Source organism: Natrix helvetica (genome assembly GCF_964273705.1).
Source record: "Natrix helvetica genome assembly, chromosome: 2".
NCBI lineage: Eukaryota > Metazoa > Chordata > Lepidosauria > Squamata > Natricidae > Natrix > Natrix helvetica.
The window spans coordinates 286,525,545-286,544,169 of record NC_138552.1 but is presented as its reverse complement, the minus strand read 5'-3'; the positions used below and the strand labels follow the sequence as shown (position 1 = coordinate 286,544,169).

Below are 18,625 nucleotides of genomic sequence, written 5' to 3'. Positions count from 1 at the left end.
TAAAGGAAACAGCAAGTTCAGGCCCAGCAGATATCTCGGCGCACTGGAGAGAACTAATATGACTTTTCAAGGCTTAAAAAAAAACGGTTCAGAATGATTGGGGATAAAACCATCTCCTGAACTCGGGAGAAATCATTACGCACATTCCTCCAGATGCCAAATAGAGCAGTGTTTCTCAACCTTGGCGACTTTAAGTCCTGTGGACTTCAACTCCCAGAATTCCCCAGCCCTGGGGGATTCTGGGAGTTGAAGTCCACAGGCCTTAAAATCGCCAAGGTTGAGAAACACTGAAATAAAGGAATAGGCGATCTTTTCCTAAACCTGTCACTTCTAACATCGGCCTTGGTGAATGGGCAACAAAGCCTTGGAAAGAGCAACAGAGGTGATTTGGGGGCTGGAGGCTAGAACGTGTGAAGAACGGTTGTAGGAATTGGGTCTCTCTAATCTAGTGAAAAGAAGGACTAGGGGAGACATGATAGCAGTCTTCCAATATCTCAGGGGTTGCCACAAAGAAGAGGGAGTCAAACTATTCTCCAAAGCACCTGAGGGTAGAACAAGAAGCAATGGGCGGAAACTAATCAAGGAGAGAAGCAACTTAGAACTGAGGAGAAACTTCCTGACAGTGCGAACAATTAATCAGTGGAACAGAAGTTGTGAATGCTCCAACACTGGAAGCCTTTAAGAAGATGTTGGATAGCCATTTGTCTGAAATGGTGTAGGGTTTCCTGCCTAGGCAGGGGGTTGGATTAGAAGACCTCCAGGGTCCCTTCCAACTCTGCTATTGTATTGCATTGTATTGATGTTTATGCCAAACGCATAATAATCTGTCTGCATGTCACGTTCTAAGGAGAGGACTTCCCTCCTCCCTGACTTTGAACAGTTTTTCATCGAGCGCCAAATAACTTCCCGAGAAAAACTCAATAGACAACAAATTGGGCCGTGTCTGTGTGTGTGTTAGTGGAATCTGCTAATTGTGCTGCTTCTGGAATAAATGGCTGCCTAATGATGCTCTCATCAGAAAGCTGGGAGTGCATTTGCATATAGATAAAGAACTTGTGATTCTTCCTTGAAAGAGGCAGGCGTCAAAGAGACCCGGAACCGAGTCTCCCGCTGTCTACAATCAAGCAAGAACTTGATAAGGATATTCAGGCAGGGACGCTTAGGACAGACCTCTCCAATTAATCCAGACACTCGAGTCTGTCAATTGGCTAATTCAGTCCCAGGCTGAATTGACACTGTAAGGGACGTCACGGCGTGACACCCCGCGTGGCAGGAGGCTCTTGTTTCTTGCAACTGTAGCTGCTTTTTTTGTGTGTGTGAGTCCAATTTCTCCCAGGCACCCCCTCGCCTTTCTTCCATTCTGCGCAACTGAATCGCCTCCAAACCTCACCGCTTGTAGAATTACGGGATGCAAACAGTAGGGAAGCCAAAGGTTGCTGAGAAATATTCAGAAATGTTTCCCCACAGCGTGAGTTCCTTAACAGCTTTCCCTGGCCTCCTTTGAGTGGCTGGTGGAGTCTGCTCTCCCATAATTACTTAAGCCAGGAATGTGAGTGGTTTCCTATATTCTCTGCTGCAGCCCCCCAGGAGGGCCACTAGAGGGCAGAGAAGAGATACAGGATGCTAACTTTTTATTGCCATCTAATGGTCATCTATGTTTTTGCTGCCCAGATCCACTAGTGATGGCAAAGCACTTTGGCAATGAGGACCCAAACCAAAACGTGCATGCATGCGTCTTCATGTGCATGCGCCAGAAACCCAAAGACCAGCTGGCTGGTGCACGCATGCCTGTTTTTGGCTGTTTTTAGGGCTGTTTTCAAGCTGGTTTTGGGGCCTTTTCAGGCCATTTGGGGGCATTTTCATGCTGTTTTTTTCAGGTCATTTTGGGGTTGTTTCCAGGCCATTTTCTGGGACATTTCAGGCCTGAAAACAGCCTGGGAAATGGCCTGAAAACAGCCCAAAAATGCTCCCCAAAGCCCCCAAAACAGCCTGTTGTTGAAACCAGAAGAACAGCTGGTGACGGCACCAGAGAGAGAGGGCTCTGCTTGCCACCTCTGGCACACGTGCCATAGTTTTGCCATCACGGCACTAGCCTTTCTTTTTTCTTTTTTTCTTCGTTCAGGCTGGCTGGCAATTGCTAAACTGGAGGCGGACTATAAGAAATTAAAACCCAGCCCTCTCTCCTAGAAAAACAAAATATCCTGGGAAATATCGAAAAGGCAGAATATTATATTTCCCTGGACCAGAAATGGAGAAACATGTTTTTTAGGCAGGAAACAGACTCAATCTTAATAGCCCTCACCTTTGTCAATAGGCCATTAAAAAAGCCCGAGCTGGTCTACTCTACATAACAAAGGTAGAATTGGTCTTCTACAGAAACTCACCACAGGGCACCTGGGAAGCAGCAATGCTCAACCAAACTTGGAATCAAAGCACAACCTAAAGAGTTGTCCCTGCATGGCCCCATGGGAGTGTGACAACCGATCAGAATACAAGATCAAGATCAAAGGCCAGAGAGGGCATAAAACCAGGGACTTTCAGCATCTCAGTCTCTTTTTCTTCTTCACCCAACATCTGGAAGCATGTGATCCCCCTTTTTTGTTCAGGAGCTCAAGCCATGTGATCCTGTCCACCATTAAATCATCTTTCCAAGCAGCCTCCATGTTTCCAGTGTCTTTTCCCCCACTTGGAGCCGAACCCAGAAGGACATTTCTTCCAACAGGAGTTTATGAACATTTCAGCTTGAAGTAAGAAAGGATCAAGGGTTGCCCAAAGCTTTCCAAACTAGCATTGTTGTAAACCTCCAAGTGTCACTTAGGTGAGATGGACAGTAGAGAAATAAAATAAATAAAATAAATAAATAAATAAAAATTATTTAAAAGAGCTGAGCGGTTGATTATCGTTGTCTAAAAATGAAACTCTCTGCCTTGGTCACGCAGGGCATCATCAGATTCAACTCACCCCTTTGCACCTGTGCTCTGGCAGGCTCAGCTGTTTCCCTGTGCAAAATCCTCTTCCCAGGTTTCAACCCTTTCATGTACTAACTATATCCTCCATTACGATGACTTGATGGTCTGTTCAGGCTATGTTTGACAGGTCCCCTGACTGCTGGGTTCCTCTTCTTCTTTATCCCTCCCTACCATGTTAGGAAAACAAGTCTCAATTGCATGAACATTCAACTTAAGGATTGGATTTTTTTTAAAAGTGTTTTTCAGTTCTTCGTTTAGAAAAGAAACTGGCAGAGCTCTAGTAAATTTCATATGTTTTAAAAAAAACGAAATGAAAAAGAAGTGGGTTATTTCTCTGCTGTCCTGATGCATTAGTGAACATGAAAAGGGAAGAGAAGGAAGGGGAAAGGGAAGGGAAGGAGAAAGGAAAGGAAAGGAAAGGAAAGGAGGGAGGGTGGGAAGGAGAAAGAAATGTCCATCTGGGTTCAGTTCCAAGTGGGGAGAAAGAGGGAGGGAGGGAGGGAGGGAGGGAGGGAGGAAAGAAGGAAGGAAGGAAGGAAGGAAGGAAGGAAGGAAGGAAGGAAGGAAGGAAGGAAGGAAGGAAGGAAGGTTCCAAGTGGAGAGAAAGACACTGTAAACATGGAGGCTGCTTGGAAGGATGGTTTAATGGTGAAGCAGAACCACCAAGCACCTGTGATTCTGGGTAGCTGAACTCATGGAGTGGAGAAAGAGAAATTTATACCCTCTTTGGGCCCTGCCTTAGAGCTTCCTGTTCCTGTGCAAGGGCAATGTATCCCATTGGCTGCTGTAGGGGTCACGTGCAAATCCTAGGAGTTTGTCCGAGGTAAGTCCGGTTGAACTATGGGCTGATGTAATCTGCCCAGGTGATTTTGCAATGCAGTGAGCCCTGCTGTTAGATGGGTAGAGGACTAATCCTATCATGTCCTGAGGGCCATGTCTTAATCCCATCACCCTGGATCTGAAGGGGGGAGGCAGGGAGCTGCAGGGAGCTGCTTTGCCTTTAAAACCTGTTTCTCTTTTTCTCATGCAGGGAAACATAATATTCTGCCTTTTTAATATTTCCTAGAATATTTCATTCTTCTAGGAGAGGGATGGGTGCTAACTTCCTACAAAAGGAAGGGAGGGAGGGAGGACAATTTCTCAGCTGAACTTTTTTTTTTAAAAAAACCCACAATTGTGTAGGGCAGTAACTGTCCAGTGATTGAGTGGCCACATAAACCCTCTAATTAAAATAAATAAATAAACCAGGGGCCAGGAGGTACTCTGGCACCATGCTGGAGTAGATGCATTGGCCTCCAAGCAGTGGTGGGTTTCAAATATTTTTAGAACCTCTTCTGTAGGTGTGACCTGCTTTGTGGGAGTGGCTTTCTGGCCATGTGACCAGGTGGGAGTGGCTTGCCAGCCATGTGACCAGGTGGGCATGGCCAATTTGTAAAATGTGGTGAAACTCATTTAACAACGCTCTTGCTTAGCAACCAAAATGTTGGCTCAGAAACTCCGGCATTTCAAGCACGCAAATCTTAAATCTGTCAAGTTACAAGACCCTTGCACCCCTAACCCTTTAGAAAAAAAACCCAGGGGTGTTCAAACTTGACAGCTTTAAGACTTGTGGACTTCAATTCCCAGAATTCCTCCTCCAGTCATGTTGGCTCAGAAACTCCGGCATTTCAAGCACGCAAATCTTAAATCTGTCAAGTTACAAGACCCTTGCACCCCTAACCCTTTAGAAAAAAACCCCCAGAGGTGTTCAAACTTGACAGCTTTAAGACTTGTGGACTTCAACTCCCAGAATTCCTCCTCTCGCTCTTCATCTTGATGATGGGCGGATGGGCAGTGGGGGGGGAGCTGGAACCAGTTCTAAACGGCTCTGTAGATTTGTGGAACCTCTTCTATAGAAGAGATTAGAACTGGCAGGAGCCCACCCTGCCTCCAATGAAAGTAAGCCCAGCACACAAATTGAACACAAGTTAAAAAAAATGTTTTTGATGTACAAAATTAAAATATAGGAAGAATTTGTGTTTCTAGTGGGCAGATGGTGCATTTGCAGCCCGGATTTAGAGAATGATTAATTGCTATGTGAAAGGCGGAACTAAATTTGCTTCTCATTGTCGGATGGACTTCCCAGCAGAAGGAGAAGGTTTTATTTAGCCTGTTGCAATCCTTCGGGAATTTGCAAGGCTTTTCCACGCAAGGCTCCATTTTACCTATTTTTTAATCTCTTCTAACATTTGCTATTGTAGCATGTGTCTCCCGTAATATTCTCAAGAGAGGCAAGGGGGTGGGTTAAACTATGGGGTGGGTTTTGTTTAATCTCAAGGGAAAGAAATATTAGCCAGAACCTCACTAGATTACTCCAGGGAGAAGGTTTAGAGTTCTTGATTGTCTGCCATGAATGATGTTTTCCTAACTCGATGTAAGACACACAGAGAGAGCCTGATGCAGAAAAATCAAAGCAATACAAAATTATTCTGACAGAATATTGAAGGTTTTCTACAGATCTTGTTATATTATACATGTCATTATGAAAAAACAGTTTTCTTCCAAATTCAAGCTTTTGATCTCTCTGTCTCTGTCTCTCTTTCTCTCTCTCTCTGCCTCTCTCTCTGTCTCTCTCTGTCTGTGTCTCTGCCTCTCTCTGTCTCTCTCTGTCTCTCTGTCTGTCTCTCTCTCTCTGTCTCTGTCTCTGACTCTCTCTTTCTCTGCCTCTCTCTCTGTCTCTCTCTGTCTCTCTCTGTCTGTGTCTCTGTCTCTCTCTATCACTCTCTGTCTCTCTCTGCCTGTGTCTCTGCCTCTCTCTCTGTCTCTCTCTGTCTCTCTGTCTGTGTCTCTCTCTCTGCCTCTCTGCCTCTCTGTCTCTCTCTGTCTCTCTGTCTCTCTCTCTCTCTCTCTCTCTCTCTGCTATTCCATTGGGAAAAAGTGATTTCACTATATCCAAGGAGGAAGCTGAAACATGAGATTCTTGAGTTAGATTCCTCTTTCTTTATACCTTTTGGGAGCCAGATCAATTGCCTTTCTTTTTCTGTACACAGATGCATCTTAGCTAGGAAACGATGTCATACAAAGTGCAGTTGTTATATTGACCTTCCTGCTTCCTGCTAGGGCACATACCCATCCTGAGTCTGCAAGATTCTGTCTTTTGTGTGCGTCTGTGCGGAGAGAGGGATCAAATGACATTAGAAAGCAGTGACAGCACTCCTAACACCACCCTTTGAGGAATAGCTCGTTCAAGATGGCGGCAACATTGGATGAACCAGCATTCTGTGATTAGTCTCACCGTGCTGCGCTAAAGAGCAAGAGCAATAACGCTTAGACTTATATACAGCTTTATGGCCCTTTCTAAGCGGTTAGCAGAGTCAGCATCTTGCCCCCAACAATCTGGGTCCTCATTTTACCGACCTCGGGAGGATGGAAGGCTGAGTCAACCTTGAGCTGGTCAAGATCGAACTCCTGGCAGTCAGCAGAGTGAGCATGCAATAGAAATAGCATTTAGACTTATATACCACTTCATTGTGCTTCACAGCCCTCCTTAAACAGTTTACAGAGTCAGCATATTGTCCTCAACAATCTGGGTCCTCATTTTACTGACTTTGGAAGGAGGGAAGCTTGAGCTGGTCGAGATCGAACTCCTGGCAGTCGGCAGAGTGAGCATGCAATAGAAATAGCACTTAGACTTATATACCACTTCATTGTGCTTCACAGCCCTCTCTAAGCACTTTACAGAGTCAGCATATTGCCCTCAACAATCTGGGTCATTTTACTGACTTTGGAAGGAGGGAACCTTGAACCGGTTAGGATCAAACTCCTGACAGTGGGCAGAGTCAGCCTGCAATACTACATTCTAACTGCTGCGCCACCCAACTCTCTATCCTTCCTCCCTTAAAATGTCAGGTTAAAGTAAATCCAAAATTCAAACCACAATGCCCATCTACTATCGATGCATCATATTCATGAGAAGAAAATGTGTTGTGGATTATGGTCCTAATGCTACATTAGTCAGAAATAGACCAGTAACCTTTCCCATAAAATAGGCTGTCTTTAGCTCCAGAGTTTGGTGACTATGGTTTAAACAGCAGCTTTCCTGACTTTTTACCAGCAACTGTGGTTGGCACCTACAGAGGCGAAATGGTCCACTATATATTATTCATTTATTTTTATCTCTCCTTTATTATTTTCATAAATTAACTCACAATAGCGAACATGCCCTTATGTTCACACATAATTCATACATACCTGTTGTAGCCTAGCAGGATCCGGTTGAGCCGCTGATGGACTCGGATAGCGAGGAACCATATGAGTCTGCCCTGGACGATGTGGAGGACCCTGTGCAGGGTTCAGACTCAGAGCAGGGACCAGAGGGGCTGGTTGGCCACCAGGCGGCGCCTGAGGCATGGAGCAGTGGGGAGGATCAAAGGCAGTTTGTCCCTGATGCTAGATTGAGAAGGGCTGAGAAACGGAAGCAGCAACTACCTAGGCAGACTCACAGAAGATGATTAAGCACAGGTGGTTGTGGATTGGCCCCTCCCAAGAGATCTTATAGGTGAAGCGTTGGGAGGGGACATTTGCAGGAAACAACAGTTCGAATTAGTAGTTAAGAAAATCTATGTATTCTAGTCGTGTCTGCTCATTGGGACTATCTGCGGTGCTTCATTCGAATTATCTGGATTGCTCCATTGAACATGAGTTGTCTGGGCCCTCAGCCAAAGGATTCGTTATCTCAGTAATTAAACAGTGACAAACAACCAAGCCTGTGTTCTGGTTTATTCACAGGCGTGGAGAGGGGGGGGGAGTCAGAACACATACCCCAAACCCATATTCTTACTCCTCCTACTTTTCCCCACAACAACCACCTTGTAATTGTTGTGGCCTGCCAGCAGCCAGCGGATCTGGCAGCAGATTCATACAGTGGGGAGGTTTGGGAGGAACATGGGCCAGTCCTGGAGTCTGGGGAAGGTTCTGATGAGTGCTCTGCATCAGAGGCAGAGGTGGGGACAGGGCGTCTGCCAGTTATTAGCTACCTTCGGAGTCGGAGATCAGTGGGGCAGAAGAACAGCTGGAGCCTGTTCCCAGTGTGTGCATGAGCAAAGCTGCCAGGAGAAGGGAACAGTTAAGGAACAAGGGCTGACTCAGGTGTAAAGGCACAGGTGGACGGTGAATGGCCCCTCCCATAGGGAATAAAGAGGAGCGAAAGGGGAGTGGAGTTTGCAGGAGACAATTAGTTCAATTCATTAGAGTTAAGATCTGTTCCTGACTTCTTGCCAATTAATTGCTGCTACAGCGTGGCGTTTGGAAGATATCAGCCTGGCCTCTCTCCAAGCCTGATAAAGGCCTGTAGTTGTGAAATCTCATGAAAGACTCTTTGCCTGGACTTTGCTGGAGAGGAATTCCCTTTAACCTAAATAAATGCGGTTTTATCGGGACGAGGAGTCTGCTTCATGATCTTGGGAAGCCTAAATCAGAACAGTAATGTGGGTGGAACTGAGAGAGAGTGACCAGCCCATAGTCAGCTAGTTGGCTTTCATGCCTAAGGTGGGACTAGAATTTATAGTCTTCTGGTTTCTAACCTCGTGCCTTGACCACTAGACCAAACTGCTATGCAGATCACAAGCAACTGAGCAAGGATTCTCCTGTCTTTATAACCAAATGTTCTGCTCTCTGATTGGTCTGTAGCCAAGCTGGTTACAGACCAATGAGAACCAGCCTAGAACTAAGAAGAAATCTCCTGACAGTGAGAACAATGAATCAGTGGAACAGCTTGCCTCCGGAAGTTGTGAATGCTCCAACACTGGAAGTTTTTAAGAAGAGATTGGACAACCATTTGTCTGAAATGGTATAGAGCTGTGATAGCGAACCTATGGTACATGTGCCAGAGGAGACATGCAGAGCCCTTTCTGTGGGCACGTGTACCTTTACCAGCTGCTCTTCTGGTTTCCAATATCCTGGTCTTTGCAAGCTCCGGAGCGCTAGAAAACACCCCCCCCCCCAAAATGGCCCAGAAAACGCCCCCAAAATGGCTAAAAACAGGCATGTGCACCGCCCAGCTGGTCTTTGGGTTTCTGACACTCCGGCACACATGCGCACGCACACACATGCATGCGCCTTCCGGTTTGGCTACTCGGTGCCAAAAAGGTTCACCATCAATGGTACAGAGTTTCCTGCTTGAATGGGGGTTGGACTAGAAGACCTCCAAGGTCCCTCCCAACTTTTGGTTATTCTGGTTCTTGATTGGTCTAGTTTTCCTACATGTGAAGTTGCTCAGAAGCTAATCACTGATAACTAAGACATTATATAACTTTTTATTCAGCCTAAAATTGGAAGATGAAGGAGACAATGATAGTGTGGGAAAAATTTTTCGGATATAATATAGAACTAGATAATTGGCAAAAACTCAGAGAAGTTTTTCTCCTGCGGTGACAACCAAGTAGAAAGAAAACTTGTATAAAGAGAAGCTAATCACTGCTGAAGCAACCCCACTCTTTCTATGCTCCTCGTAAGTCCCTTCCTTGAGCGGCCTTATATATGAATCAACAATCAGACTTGGTTACACGGTCTTTCTACCTTTCTTGCATATATTGATGAGAAGTGAATGACATTGTAGCTTTGGGTTCTTTATATAAAGCTGCAGAAACCCTCTTTGAGATACTATCTCTCTTTGTGGCAGGGAGCTGGCCAGAGTGCTGAGTTCTGTTGGGAAAGATCTGAGTGAGATAGGGTATCCCTATCTGATTACATACTATTTATTTTTCCTCTGTAAACCTGAATTTCAAACTACCGGCAGCTAAGGTAGAGATGGGGCCAGAGCTGTACGCCAGCTATCAGCTGCCTTCAGAGTCAGACATCAGTGAGGCAGACAAACAACTGGAGCCTGTTCCCAGTGTGCGCATGCGCAGAGTTGCCAGACGAAGGGAACAGCTAAGGAACAGGGGTCGACTTGGGAGTAATAAGGCCACAGGTGGGCAATGAATGGAAATAAAAGAGGAGCAAAGGGGGAGTGGAGTTTGCAGGAGACAATTAGTTCACTTAATTGGTTCGTGACTCTCCGAGACTCCTTGCCAAGTTTTGCAGAAATCGGCCTGGCAGCTCTCCAAGCCAGATAAGGTCTGTGGCTGTAAATCCTCCCTTGAAAGACTTGGCTGGGTGTGAATGAGCAGAATTCATAGTAAATCAATAAAAGGAGTTTTTGTCGGGACAACAAAGAGTTTGCTTCATGCTTTTGGGAAGCATCAGTTAGAATACTTGGATTAAGCTATGCTATGATACTACGAATACAAGAATGCTATGTTCTAAAATACATTCACATCTTGGCTTGGAACATTTTGGAACATCTTGTGTTTGAATATACAGTAATCTTGCACAATCATTATTCATGCATTCCAGACCTCTTTTTTTCAGCAAGTGCAACTTTTCAGTTGTTCAGTCTCTGGCTTTTAGTGAGCTCACTGTGTATCACTCGTGCCTCTGTTTGTAAAAGAAAGAAGATAAATATTGAAATACCACATGCTTTAATCATAACCTAAACATTGCATGCATCACTTAGAAATATTAATGGGATAAGCTTGCCTGGCACATTTCCTTGGTGAGATTTGTTAAAAGAAAATGTAATATGCATCTTTTTGATATTCGGCCCCAATTCAGGTGAACGCTGAAAATGTAATTTCACAAAAATACATGGAAGGAAAAAAAGAACTAGCTCTTTAGTGTCTTTTCAGGTAAAAGCTGACCGTTTGTGTGGACTTCTTTTTTTTTTCTTTCAAAAATTTCAAAGGATTTAAAAAATAAATTGATTTTGATTGCCTGAAGAGTGATGGGTAAACTTCTGTTCTTCATTTATGCATTCCTATTTGGACACTGAGTGGTGGCTCAGTGGCTAAGACGCTGAGCTTGTCGATCAGAAAAGTCGGACGTTCGGTGGTTCGAATCCCTAGCGCCGCATAACAGAGTGAGCTCCTGTTACTTGTCCCGGCTTCTGCCAACCTAGCAGTTTGAAAGCACATAAAAAATGCAATTAGAAAAATAGGAACCACCTTTGGTGGGAAGGTAACAGAGTTCCATGCGCCTTCAGCATTTAGTCATGCCGGCCACATGACCACAGAGACGTCTTTGGACAGCGCTAGCTCTTCAGCTTTGAAAGAGAGATGAGCACCACCCCCTAGAGTCGGGAACGACTAGCACATATGTGCAATCGCATATATAATCACACTTTACCTTTTACCTATTTGGACAGGGGACTCCATGGCTTGCATGACCACATTTACTTGTTCATGGTACAGGATTTGCGGGATCAGTGCTTCTCTGCAAAACATTGTTTTGGTTGCCATGATGTAAAAAAGATGTGGAGACTCTAGAAAGAGTGCAGAGAAGAGCAACAAAGATGATTAGGGGACTGGAGACTAAAACGTATGAAGAACGGTTGCAGGAATTGGGTATGTGTAGTTCAATGGAAAAATGGTCTGGGGTGATATAATAGTAATGTTCCAATTTTTGAGGGGCTGCCACAAAGAAGAGGGAGTCAACCTATTCTCCAAAGCACCGGTGGGCAGGACAAGAAACAATGGATGGAAACTAATCAAGGAGAGAAACAACCTAAAACTAAGGAGAAATTCCTAACAGTGAGAACAATTAACCAGTGGAGTGCCTTGCCTTTAGAAGTTGTGGATGTTCCAATACTGGAAGTTTTAAAGAAGAGATGGACAATCATTTGTCTGAAATGGTACAGGGTTTCCTGCTTGAGCAGGGGGTTGGACTACAAGACCTCCAAAGTCCCTCCCAATTCTGTTACCCTGTTGAAGAAATCCAATTACAATTTCTTCTGGAAACCTTTCAAAGCATGGCTTGAATGTTTATTTGAGTTGAAATAATCCACTGAGTTTTTTTTGGGGGGGGGGGGGTTTGAATGAATCAACATAAATTCCACTGGGGAGCTTAGAAAAGAAAGATAAAGTATTTTACTTTCTCGCATGGATCTGCAAATATGATGCCTTCCTTTGAGTTGATAAGAATGACAAAGTTATTACTCCATTCACTCAAAACAGGAACTCTGTTTGCTATGAACTCAGTTTTTGCCAAACCACATTATTTTTCGCCTCTGCAAACTTTTATAGATAGATCTATCATCTTTCCACATCATAAAGTTTTTGGATTTTTTGGTGGTTTTTTTTTTGCAGAAAATGGAAGAAGATGGTTCTTGGTCTAACTACTGATGGCTCTCAAGGGAGAGAGAAACTATTTTAAGGAAATACTATAAAAACCTGACATTGCAGTACCATTCAATTAACTGCAGTTCTTACCTCAGTGGCAAATCCCCCTGGGAAAGTGGGGGGTGGGTGGAGGGGCGGATGGGGAGCAATGAAATTGGAAGGCAATGAAAGATCAATAGGAATTCTGCAGTTTGCAAACTTTATGGAGTGCGGCAATAGAACATTTTAGGAGGCAGTTAATTTGCACATCAGATTGCCTAGGAAAACACAACCTTCTTTGGAATGAATTGGGTTTGTTTTGAGGGATTTAAAGGTGTGATGGTGGTGTTATAAAACCACATCCTTTGGCAGCTAGGTGACTGAAAAAAGATTCATTTTCCTGCCTTTGGACCAAAAGGTCCAACTTGAATCTGCCTATCCATAACTTGACTTTAAGCTTGCCTCTGTGTGTGTTAGAGAACAATTCTCTATTTTTCGCCCTGTAATTCTTCAAATTCCATGCCTTTCACACTTCTGGCTGGAGAATTCTAGGAATTGAAGGCCCCCAATTTTAAAGTTGCCTGGGTGAGGGGGGGGGACTGCCTTTAACATTTCATAGGACTTAATTTCTAGTCCCTGGATCATCTTCATTCTCTTTCTCTCAATCTGTTTCAGTTTGGCTCAATCCTTCTTGGTGGAATCGGACCAAAGCAGAATAAAGTTGAAGCATTACTTTGTTTATTTTTTATACCACCTTTATTATTTTTATAAAAACCCAAGGTGGCAAACGAATATACGTGCCTCCTCCTAGTTTTCTCAGAGCAGTTTTCTCAGGTGGATTGGGCTGAGACAAAGTGACTGGCCAAAAGTTTACCCAGCCGTCTTTCATGCCTAACGTGGGACTAGAACTCACAATCTCCTGCTGACTGGCCCAAAGTCACCCAGCCGTCTTTCATGCCTAACGTGGTACTAGAACTCACAGTCTCCTGCTGACTGGCCCAAAGTCACCCAGCCGTCTTTCATGCTTAATGTGGGACTAGAATTCACAGTCTCCTGCTGACTGGCCCAACGTCACCCAGCCGTCTTTCATGCCTAACGTGGGACTAGAACTCACAGTCTCCTGCTGACTGGCCCAAAGTCACCCAGCCGTCTTTCATGCCTAACGTGGGACTAGAATTCACAGTCTCCTGCTGACTGGCCGAAAGTCACCCAGCCCTCTTTCATGCCTAACGTGGGACTAGAATTCACAGTCTCCTGCTGACCGGCCCAAAGTCACCCAGCCGTCTTTCATGCTTAATGTGGGACTAGAATTCACAGTCTCCTGCTGACTGGCCCAACGTCACCCAGCCGTCTTTCATGCCTAACGTGGGACTAGAACTCACAGTCTCCTGCTGACTGGCCCAAAGTCACCCAGCCGTCTTTCATGCCTAACGTGGGACTAGAACTCACAGTCTCCTGCTGACTGGCCCAAAGTCACCCAGCCGTCTTTCATGCCTAACGTGGGACTAGAACTCACAGTCTCCTGCTGACTGGCCCAAAGTCACCCAGCCGTCTTTCATGCCTAACGTGGGACTAGAACTCACAGTCTCCTGTTGACTGGCCCAAAGTCACCCAGCCGTCTTTCATGCCTAACGTGGGACTAGAACTCACAGTCTCCTGCTGACTGGCCCAAAGTCACCCAGCCGTCTTTCATGCCTAACGTGGTACTAGAACTCACAGTCTCCTGCTGACTGGCCCAAAGTCACCCAGCCGTCTTTCATGCCTAACGTGGGACTAGAATTCACAGTCTCCTGCTGACTGGCCCAAAGTCACCCAGCCGTCTTTCATGCCTAACGTGGGACTAGAATTCACAGTCTCCTGCTGACTGGCCCAACGTCACCCAGCCGTCTTTCATGCCTAACGTGGGACTAGAACTCACAGTCTCCTGCTGACTGGCCCAACGTCACCCAGCCGTCTTTCATGCCTAACGTGGGACTAGAACTCACAGTCTCCTGCTGACTGGCCCAAAGTCACCCAGCCGTCTTTCATGCTTAATGTGGGACTAGAATTCACAGTCTCCTGCTGACTGGCCCAAGGTTACCCAGACGGCTTTCCTGTCTAAGGCAGGTCTAGAATTCACTGTCTCCTGGTGATTGGCTCAAAGCCACACAGCTGGTTTTCATGACCAAGCCAGGACTAGAACTCACAATCTCCTGGTTTCTATTCCGATGCCTTAACAACTAGACAAAATCGACTCTGTATTAGAATAGAATAACAGAGTTACGAGGGACCTTGGAGGTCTTCTAGTCCAACCCCCTGCTTAGGCAGGAAACCCTACACCACTTCAGACAAATGGTTATCCAACATCTTCTTTAAAACTTCCAGTGTTGGAGCATTCACAACTTCTGAAGGCAAGCTGTTCCACTGGTTAATTGTTCTAACTCCTTAGTTCCCAAGTTGCTTCTCTCCTTGATTAGTTTCCACCCATTGCTTCTTATTCTACTCTCAGGTGCCTTGGAAAATAGCTTGACTCCCTCTTCTTTATGTATTATGTGCCATGATTTTCAATTTCAATTTCAATTCATGCAGCCAATGTAGACTCATTTTCAGTTTATCATCATATACTGTTCTGCAGTTTTTCCCCTGTAGCAAGCAAAATTGATTGATTGATGTGCCATCAAATTATTTTCAAACACATAGATAGATCTTCTCTATGACAACCTATCCGCTAAGTCATTCTTTCAAGCAAAATATCTCCTATTTGGGGGGAAAAAAGTAGAATCTTCCTGGAGTTGAGCTTAATTCCTGGTGTCTACACGGACACACCCATGTTTCCTTCTTGGCAGTAATACAGAAGTGGGTAGCAATTAATGCCTGAAAAGATGTTGTTTTTTTAAAAAATCAGTTGAGCCTTTGATTCTAGGAAGATTTAGAGTGACTCTACATAACAATCAAGAAGAAAACAGCACGCTCACCAATACTGACAGGACAAACTACTGTATATAAACGGACAGCAAACCCACCTCTCTTCTAGCACTGAAGATAATAACTAGTTGAGTAATAAAACGTCATGGGGCACGGTGGCTCAGTGGCTAAGATGCTGAGCTGGTTGATCAGAAAGGTTGGTGGTTCGTGGTTTGAATCCCTAGTGCCATGTAACAGAGTGAGCTCCCGTTACTTGTCCCAGCTTCTGTCAACTTAGCAGTTTGAAAGTAGGTAAAAATGCAAGTAAAAAAATAGGAACCATCTTTGGTGGGAAGGTAACAGCATTCCGGGCGCCTTTGGCATTTAGTCATGCTGGCCACATGACCATGGAGACGTCTTCGGACAGCGCTGGCTCTTCAGTTTTGAAACGGAGATGAGCACCACCCCCTAGAGTCGGGAACGACTAGCACATATGTGTGAGGGGAACCTTTACCTTTAATAAAATGTCTGCAAGAATACAATCAAGCTCCAAGAATACCAAGGAACTCACAGTTTCACCCTGAGTTACAAGCACTTTCTTCTGTTATAAGAGGCGTAGTGGTTAGAATGTAGTATTACAGACTAACTCTGCTCACAGCCAAGAGTTTGATCCTGACCGGCTCAAGGTTGACTTAGCCTTCCCTCCTTCTGTGGTTGATAAAACGAGGAGCCATATTGTTGGGGGCAATAGGCTGACACTGTAAACTGCTCAGAAAGTGCCGGAAAGCATTATGGACCCGTATGTAAGTCTAAATGCTATTGTTTTTGGTATCAGTAACCCGCATTGAATTCCATTAATGAAGCCTTAATGTGTGGCTCAAACCCAGCTTTTGTTCAAGGTCTCCATGCAGTTGAAGATATTCTGGCATGCCTGATTCGCTTCACTTCTGAAGTGGCTTTGGCCTAACGAAAGTTAAGTCACTGATAGAAATCTAAGCAATTTGGAGGCGGTTTCACCACCTCTGCCAACAGCCCTGCAATTTTTCTCCTGAGTAAGCAGGTAAGCAGGCTTTATATCAGATCAAAAGGCAGATGTTATCGCATACCTGCCAAGCCAGGCCATGCTCAACCATTTCCTCAACCAACTGGGATGCACTGAGCGGTATCCGCGATAACGCCAGATTCCTTGTTATTCCAGGCTGACAGTATGCACTGGAAAGAAACCAGAACTTTCAAAGTCTGAATTTATGACTGTAAAATCATGGCCAAAGGTCTCCCTTGATTTGTTATCTGACTTGATAGCACTGATGGGGGTATTTCCTATTTTTCTTCTTGAAGGATGGGCTACAAGCCTCAGAAGGGTGAAAAAGGCATGTATATGGAGTGCTTTCCTTCTTTTTTCCCTCAATGGCCATCCTTTCTTCCTTCCTCTCCCCCATATCCTTCCTTCCTGCCCTTCCCCTATGCCCGTGGTGTCAAACCTATGGCACGCGATGCGTGCCAGAGGTGACACACAGAGCCCTCTCTGTGGGTATGTGCGCTGTTGCCACAGATCAGCCAGTTGTTCATCGGGTTTCCAAAGCGTGCCTGCGTGCTAGCCAGCCGGTGGTCAGATTTCCAGCACTTTGGTGCGCAGGCACCTTCGAGTTTGGGCATTCTGTGCCTAAAAGGTTCACCATCACTGCCCTATGCCTACCTTCCTCCCCTCCTTTCCTTCCCTCTCTCCTTCTCTTCCTCCCTCCCCACTTTCCTTCCTTCCTCTGTGCCCTTCCCCCATGCCAGGGCTCTGAAACTCGTGGCTCGCGCGGGCTGGATGCGTCATGCCCTGGCCATGTCCACGCCCAGTTTAGCAAAGGGGGAAAAAGTCGAGATATGTCACATGATGCCGCCATGACATCTCGAATTTGACACCCTTGCCCTATGCCTTCTTTCCTTCCCTTTTTCCTTTCCCTCCTTCTCTTCCTCCCTCCCCCTTTCCTTCCTTCCTCTGTGCCCTTCCAATATGTCTTCCCTTCCTTCTTCCCTTCCTTTCATTGTACCCTTCTCCTATGCCTGTCTTCCTTCCTTGCTTGCTTCCTTCCTTCCCTTCCTTCCCTTCCTTGTGGTCAATCATTTATCAGGACTGACAGGGCCAGTTTCCCTCCCTTCCGGGGAAACATTTCAAAAGAATGATGACATTTTGCCCTTTCCTTAAATGATTGAAAGATGTTGCAGCAGCGTAAGAAAGAAAAGGCTTCTAAATCCAGTGTTGTTCTCATTCCCCCTGCTTCCTTCGCTCCCGACAGGTTCATCCAACAATGGAATCATTTGTTCTTTCTCCTCCTTGTCTGGACAAGAGTTAACTTCAGAGGGCAATTATGGAGACCTGTTTTAAAGTTGCTGGAAATTGCTTTATAATCCTGGCTCTTGTCTCTAAAACCATCTGCCACATACTAAGGGTGGCGGCAGCTAGATCGCTGTTATCACCAAAGGCTTTTCCACTCTTCTACAAAGCCCAGTTTTTGGGGGCAATAAATGAAAGCATCAGAAGTAACGTGCAGGTGCCAACGGGTTTGTGGCTTTGCACACTTCTCACTCACTCACACAAATAAATAAATAATGGGGAAAATCCAAATGTATTATGGTGACTGCCAATGGGTCAATGTGACATTGCCCTGCAGTTTCTTGCTTTTCTAGACAGCAGCAGAATAAAAGAGTAACAGAGTTGGAAGGGACCTTGGAGGCCTTCTAGTCCAGCCCTCTCTGCTCAAGCAGGAGACCCTATACCACTCCAGACAAGTGGCTGTCCAGCTTCTTCGTAAAAGCCTCCAGTGATGGAGGCGCCCACAACTTCTGAAGGCAAGTTGTTCCACTGATTAATTGCAAAATTTGCAGAAAAAAAACCCAGGGCATGCATAGGCTTTGGGAAGCTTGTAGAGGCCTCCTTGGGGCTGCGGGGGCAAAAACGAGCAAAAAAACCCAGCCCGTTTTCTGTTCGTTTTTGCCCTCCCCACCTCCCAGGAGCACTTAGCAGGCCTCCCAAAGCCTCTGCACGTCCATTTTTGTGAAACTGGCGGGGTTTTGAGAGGCCAAAAATGCTGTCTTCAATGTATAAGACGCACCCAGATTTTCTCCCTCTTTTGGGGGGGGGAGGGGGAAAGGTGCATCTTATACTCTGAAAAATGCAGTACTTTAATTAAATGTAGTGGAGATATTCTACTGCTGTTTGTCCTGTTGGCCATTCCTTCTCACCCTTATGGGTGGTCTGTATCATCCTCAATCTCAGGTTCCCTACCAGAAGCTTGGGAATTTGAGGATTCTGGGCAGGATCTTAGCTGTTGCTACAGCACTGAGCTCTTCAGAAAGAGAATCTGATGTTGCTCCTGGAATCCATTGAAGCTCCTCTCCCTCCTTAGGAGTCACAGTCCTAAGTGCCGCTACCACCACTGGTATTACGTTGGCCTTTACTTCCCACATCTTCTCCAGTTCTTCCTTCAGGCCCTGCTCCTTCTCCAGCTTCTCCTCCTCCTTCTTGATGTTGTTGCCACTTGGCCCTACCACCATCGTGGTCTTTTGATTCTTGTCTACCTCTGCGATTTCTGATTAACTGGTTAGTTCCTG

At 45.4% G+C, this 18,625-nt stretch overlaps 1 protein-coding gene across 1 annotated transcript in view; it reads right to left on the bottom strand.

Moving 5' to 3' along the window:
• The window catches only part of LYRM9 (LYR motif containing 9), a 403,766-nt gene that overhangs the window by 17,510 nt on the left and 367,631 nt on the right, over positions 1 to 18,625 (bottom strand). The window lies entirely within an intron of this gene.